Below are 6993 nucleotides of genomic sequence, written 5' to 3'. Positions count from 1 at the left end.
TTGTTGTTGTTTCTTGAAACATTGATTTAAAGTGTCAGTTATTGCATTATTATTTCAGTCAAACCTATAAAACCCTTTGTTACCCCAAACTACATATAAAAGCTTGATCAGTGGCATAAAAGTAATCAATGCAGCTACTTAATCCTTTGCTACTCATTAACGCGCGGACTTCCCCTTTAAATAACGTGACGCTCTGCCCTCTATGTGTATGACGCCACTGCTGTTAGAAGTGAATGAATTGATTAAGCATTTCGACACCTCTGTAAGGATGCATTAAACTCGACAAAGCGGTTTAATAAAGGACGTATTGATCTCGTAAATTAGCGAATTTTACTATACCAATATTTTTTAATTGGCTGTTAAACTTTATATGGGAATATGACACGCTGATCCTTTAACAATGCATTGGTGCAAAAACGCACACCTTTTGGACAAATCTCGCAACATGGTTTATCAACTGCCACAAATACTGCCGCTGCTCCCATTAAGCGCTGTTGGAAGTGAATGAATTGATTCAGCATTTTGACACTTCCGTAAGGATGCATTAAACTCGACAAAGCGGTCTAATAAAGGATGTATTGATCTCGTGAATTAGCGAATTTTACTATACAAGTATTTTTTAATTGGATGTTAAAGTTTATATGGGAATATTACATGACACGCTGATCCTTTAACAATGCATTGGTGCAAAAAACGCACACCTTTTGGACAAATGTGCCACAAATACTGCCTAAACAAAATACAGATTTTGTGCACTTTATTTGCTGTACCAATATTTTAAATTGGCCTTTGAACTTAGCTTTTAATGCATGGCACAAAAAAAGCGTTACCTTGCCAAAGCACTGACAGAGCCCATTGATCTAATGGCGTTGATGAGCACTCCAAATGCAAACTTTGCATGAAACAATCCGGCAGCAATTGACAGCACTCTGATCCAGTGGCATACAGGCATCGTCAGATTGACAGTACTCTAGCCCAATGATGTTGGGGGATCCAGTGGGGGCGGCAGTCATATTTCAGGGTGACCGTGCCACTCTTTATCACAACCCTGCTAAAATGTAGTGCCAGTACGTGCGCTCATTGACACCCCTTCAGCTGGTGGCGCCCTAGGCGACCGCCTAGCTCGCCTATGCCTAGAAACGGTACTGGATTTGGATTCCTCACTCGATGCATTATATTCCATTTGTTTGCCTTTTTTGGACTCAGTCGCTGCACTGCAGGTTAAAAAAGGTAGATCCAGACCTGAGCCCTGGCTGAATAATGTGGTTTGAGGAAAACTTGTAAAAAATAGGTACGAAAATGGAATAAAGACAGGTTAAAGACATCTTTCGAAATGTTACAGGTGTCTCTAGCCAACTATCATAATGCTGTAAAGATGGCTAAGATAAATTATTTTGCAGAAATAATTACAAAAAAATAGTGGTATGCCGCAAGTTCTATTTAATATAATAAATTCTGCACTTAATCCAAAATCCGATTTCTTTTCTGACCCTCCAATTATTACTTGTGGGGCCTTTTTGTATTATTTTGTTAAAAAAATTTCCAATATTAGATCTTCGATCAAACCTGGTTTGTTTGACCCTTCAGTTGCTCGCCCACCATCTGTTGATTTTGACCATTTTGAACTTTTTTCTCTGCAATCATTAGCTAACGTAATTAGCCAGCTAAAACCAACTGATTGTGCACTTGATATCATTCCAGCTAGGTTAGAGAAACAAGCATGTGATGTTCTTGGCCCCAGTATTTTATCTATAATAAATAATAGCCTTTTAACAGGAGTAGTCCCTAATCAGTTTAAACATGCTGTTGTTCAGCCACTTTTGAAAAAAAAAAAACATATTTAGATCCTGCTGTTATATCAAATGATCGGCCAATCTCAAAGTTACCTTTTCTATCGAAGGTTTTAGAGAAGGTGGCTTTTAATCAGTTACATGCTTTTTTGCAACAAAATGACATTTTTGAAATTCTTCAGTCAGGCTTTAGGGCTTACCATAGTACTGAGAAGACTTTGATCAGGGTTTTAAATGAGTTATTGACTGCAGTTGACTCGGGGTCCTCAGCAGTTCTTGTTTTATTCGATTTTAGCTCTGCATTCAATACTATTGACCATTAGATTTTACTCTCACGGCTTGAGAAGGTGGTGGGAATCCATGGTATAGCGCTTATATGGTTTAAGTCCTTTCTTTCAAACAGATCTTTTTCTGTAAATGTTGGCCAAGATTATCCACAACTTGCTTCTTTACTTAGTGGGGTTCCACAGGGGTCCATTCTCGGCCCGATTTTGTTTTCTTTGTATATGTTACCCCTTGGATAAATTTTTCGTAAGCATGGAATCTCGTTTCACTTCTATGCAGATGACATGCAAGTGTATCTTCCTCTGCAAATGAATAGTAAAAAGCAAACAGAATCTTTACAATAAATTAAATTATGGCTGTCTTTATTTTTATTTTTTAAAATCTGAATGAAGACAAAACTGAAGTTGTGTGGTTTGGAGCTCCAAATAATGTATCTGATTTGGGCAGTTTAGCCCCTTTTTGTAAGTCAGTAGTGTGGAATTTAGGAGCTCTTTTTGATTGTGATCAAGTTTGAAAAACAGATTTATTCTGTGGTTAGGTCCTGTTTTTATCACTTGAGATTATTAGCCAAGGTGAACCATTTTTGTCCATGCGTGATTTGGAAAAAGTCATTAATGCCTTTGTATTCACAAGATTAGATGACTGCAACTCATTATATTTTGGCATTAATAAATCATTGCTTAACCGCTTACAACTGGTCCAAAATGCTGCAGCGAGGATTTTGACAGGTTCTTGTAAGAGAGATCATATTACTCCTGTTCTGAGTTCTTTACAATGGTTACCTATCCCTTACAGAATAAATTTTAAAATGTTGGTTTTTGTCTACAAATCATTGCATAGTGGGGCTCCATTGTACTTGGTGGCTGTCACGAATCCTGTCTATAGCCTTCCGTCCACTCATCACCAGAGGTCGCCATTCCATCATATGACTCTCACTACACTGACTGTCCCCGGACTTAATTTCGCACAACCCTCTGCACTGATTACGAACTCACTGCAGGCCATCACATACACTACATAAGCCAGACTCAAACCATTACCAGTGTTGGGCAAGTTACTCTGAAAATGTAATCAAATTACTGATTACTGTTTACTCCCTTTAAAAGTAATCACGTTACTGTTCTAATTACTTTATTAAAAAAATAATTAGTAATTAGTTACATTACTAGTTATGTTACTTTTTTCTCCATGAAATTTATGAAATCCCAGCATACACGCTCCCGATAAATATTTGTTATTGCACCTGTTAATCGTTTATATTTTATATTAGTTCATGTTGCTTTTGTGCAATAGATGAATAACAATTTATTTGTTTTAGATATTTTATGTTTAGATATTTCTATTTTGCGGGAGTCCTATCAATCATTTTATTCTCCCGCATCCCGCACACACACGAGTGTCTACCCGCCCGCAGCAGCACTTGGCCATCTTGTCCCGCACCACACTCTGTTGCGTCGGGTCTCGCGGAAGCAGGTCTCTAATCCATTGGCACTTGACTCGACAGTGCGTGTGCTACATCCTTTTTACAATCTCTAGATTATAAAACACTGCATTCTCTCAGCAATGTAACACGACAGTAACGTATAGAGACCTCGGCTTGTAACTATACTCTAATTACTATTTTGAAAATTATAACACGTTAAATTACTCCATTACTAAAAAGTAATCAAATTACAGTAACATGCTACTATGTAATGCGTTACTGCCCAACACTGACCATTACAGACCGCCGAGTATTGTTAAGCGTTTATCACTCTCCTAGCGTTAGCTACTTTACAGAGCCAGTTCCCAGTCATAGTTTCCTAGTTCTAGTTCACGTCATGTTGCCTTATTGCTTGTTACCTGATCTTCTGCCTGTCTTGGATTTACCCATTGTCTTGCCGTTTCAAACTCTTGTGGATTACCCGTTTGCTTTGCCCCCTGGATTACGTTCTCCGCCGATCGACCCTCGCCTGTTTACTGGACTACTCTTGTGTCTTGCCCTCAATATACCTGTTTGCCATTAGCTATGTTTCCATCCACCTATTTTTATGTGCATTTTGGATTATCGCATAAAAAAACGCTGGATGGAAATGACAAGATGCGCATAAATTCTAAAAATGCGCATAAACTATGATGGAAACACATTTTCCGAATAAATTCCACCATGCGCATTGAAAAGGTCATGTGACTTTGCGATATGAGATGGGATTAATTGACTAACCAGAGGACCGATCTCGTTCACAGCATCTATATGTTGTTTTGGTCGTTCTGAAATGCCTGAGGAAAATCTGTCATACATGACTGCATTCCCAAACAGCAGGCATCCACCTCTAAAAACAATGACCACATTACTGTGTTACGTCTGCTCTCTCTGAACTGCATGTAATTTATTATATATGAAAATTATTATATTCAGTGGCTTCTCCTAGTTTTCTTATAGATATATAGTGCCAGTTTATCAGGAAGTGACGATTTTGTAATCTTTGACTTGTTGGATGGAAACGGTGCTTTATTCGCAAATGCTTTATGCGATATTCCAGTTTTGCGCATAAGTTAAATTCGCATCTTTGGATGGAAACATAGCTAATGTCTGACCCTCGCATGTTTCATAACCATGTCTTTGAATAAAGCTTCGCATTTGGATCTGCACGCTTCACGTCTCTGTCACTCCGTAACAGTGGAACTGATTGAGAGATATGAGCCAAAACGGTCTCTATGGTCAGCTGACCAGCTGGCTTTGATGATTCCTAGAACTAAACGGCGAAGTGGAGATCGAGCTTTTTGTAGCGATAGCTCTGAAACTCTGGTATGAATAATCGTTTTCTTTCAGATCAGCTCCCACATTAAGTGTTTATAAACACAAGCTTAAGTAACACTTCCTTGCATTAGCATTTAGTGGGGTATAGAAATTTCTCTGTATATTGAATTTGTGGAGTTTATTTTTGTGGTTTTATTGTTGTGATTTATGTTTGAGACTGTTTTATTATGTGTTTACATATTGTACAGCACTTTGGTCAATGGTCGGTTTTGTGAAAATGCTCAACAAATAAAAAGAAAAGAAAAAGAAAGAAAAGAAAAAGATTGTCTCGGTTACATATGTAACCCTCGTTCCATGAAGGAGCGAACTGAGATGTCACATCGGTGACTGACGAATTGGGATCTCGCTTAGAGAGACCAATCCACTTCGAGTGTAAACTAAATGAGCCAATGCACATTGGCATGCGATGATTGCATCCAGCTGCCGCTAATCACAGCGTGAGCATAAAAAGGGAGACAGTGCAAGGCATACCAGGTTTTTGCTGAGGTGCCGAGTCAGTGACCCAGCCACTCAGCGGTGGTACCGCAGCCGTGGCGACGGGACATGACGTCTCTGTTCCCTCCTTCAGGGAATGATGGTTACATACATAACCAAGACGTTCCCTTTCAGTCGGTCACTCTCGATGTCATGTCGGTGACCGACGAATTGGGATCCCTACCAAAGCGCCATGGATGCTGCCCCTTCCAGTGTTCTGTGTGAGCCTCCTGCACCCCTTTCTGGTGTAGGCCGGGGCTCGCAACAAGAAGACCAGTCACTGTTGTCGTAGCACTACCCACTCAGTGAGATTGGATAACACTGGGAAAACATACCCGTACCACTTGGAACAGGAACGTTGCAGAAGCTCCATCGTTCCCGAAGGAGGTTTCGGAAGCACTTACACATATGAACAACCGTTTAGGTGCATATGTAAGATTATAGGTGATTATAACCCTCTTGGAAATGACAGAAGTCTGCCGGGGAAACACGGGCTCTGAGGCTATACCGTGGACTTTACACATATGGGATCCACTTAGGTCTCTACATATTGAACCCAGTCCTTTACCAGTTCTCACGGATTCATCAAGTGAGGGCCTGGCGTTCCGCCACGTCTGGCTGCCGAGGGGATGGAGGAGCTCGACAGGGTCTACAGTACGGACACTCCGGAGCAGTTTTAGCAAGCCGACACTAAACCGGGGCCTCTCAGTTCCTCTACTCGTTTAAGGTGAGAACACAGGAGGATACTGGCTCCACACGAAGGCTATAGAATCTAGCGAACGTGTTGGGGGTCACCCAGCCTGAAGCTCTACAAATATCTGTCAACGAGGCACCACGAGCCAGCACCCAGGAGGATGCACCATTTCTAGTAGAGTAAGCTCGCAACCTGAGAGGGGGCAGGGCACACTCTATGCCTGATATGCCAGGGTGATGGCATCCACTACCCAGTGGGCCATCCTCTGCTTAGATACAACTGACTGCAAAGGCTCAAATGGGCCCTGCTGTAGTGCTTTGAGCAGTAGAGACAGGTCCCAAGAGAGTATAGAGGGGGGCCGGGGAAGATTTAACCTTCTCGCCCCCTAACGAACCTGATGACCAGGTCATGCTTCCCTACCGATTTCCCTTCCACAGGGTCATGGTTAGCAGCAATTGCAGCGACATAGACTTTAAGGGTGGAGGGAGACAGCCTTCGCTTCAACCCTTGCTGCAAAAAGGAAAGCACGACCCTGATCGGCCATCTCTGGGGGTCTTCTCGGCGAGAAGAACACCACTCCACGAACAGGTTCCACTTCAAGGCATAAGCGTGTCTCATAGTCAGTGTTCTTGCCGAAGTGATGGTGTCAACTACCTCCTGGGGTAGGTCACCTAAAACCTCCGCGTCCCGTCCAGGGACCAGACATGGAGTTTCCAGAAGTCTGGATGTACAAGGTGCCCCGTCTCTGAGAAAGTAGATCATTCCTCAGAGGAATCCGCCAGGGTGGGGCTGTCACTAGGAGCATCAGTTCCGGGAACCAGGTCCGGTTGGGCCAGTAGAGCAATACCTGCTCCTCATTCTCCCTGACTTTGCACAGTGTCTGTGTGAGAAGGCTTACTGGGGGAAACGCATATTTGCACAGGCCCCGCAGCCAGCTGTGTGTCAGTGCA

The sequence above is a fragment of the Sinocyclocheilus rhinocerous genome, unplaced genomic scaffold, assembly GCF_001515625.1.
Source record: "Sinocyclocheilus rhinocerous isolate Xijiao unplaced genomic scaffold, SAMN03320098_v1.1 scaffold6126, whole genome shotgun sequence".
Taxonomy (NCBI): Eukaryota; Metazoa; Chordata; class Actinopteri; order Cypriniformes; family Cyprinidae; genus Sinocyclocheilus; species Sinocyclocheilus rhinocerous.
Note: the sequence above shows the minus strand (reverse complement) of the source record.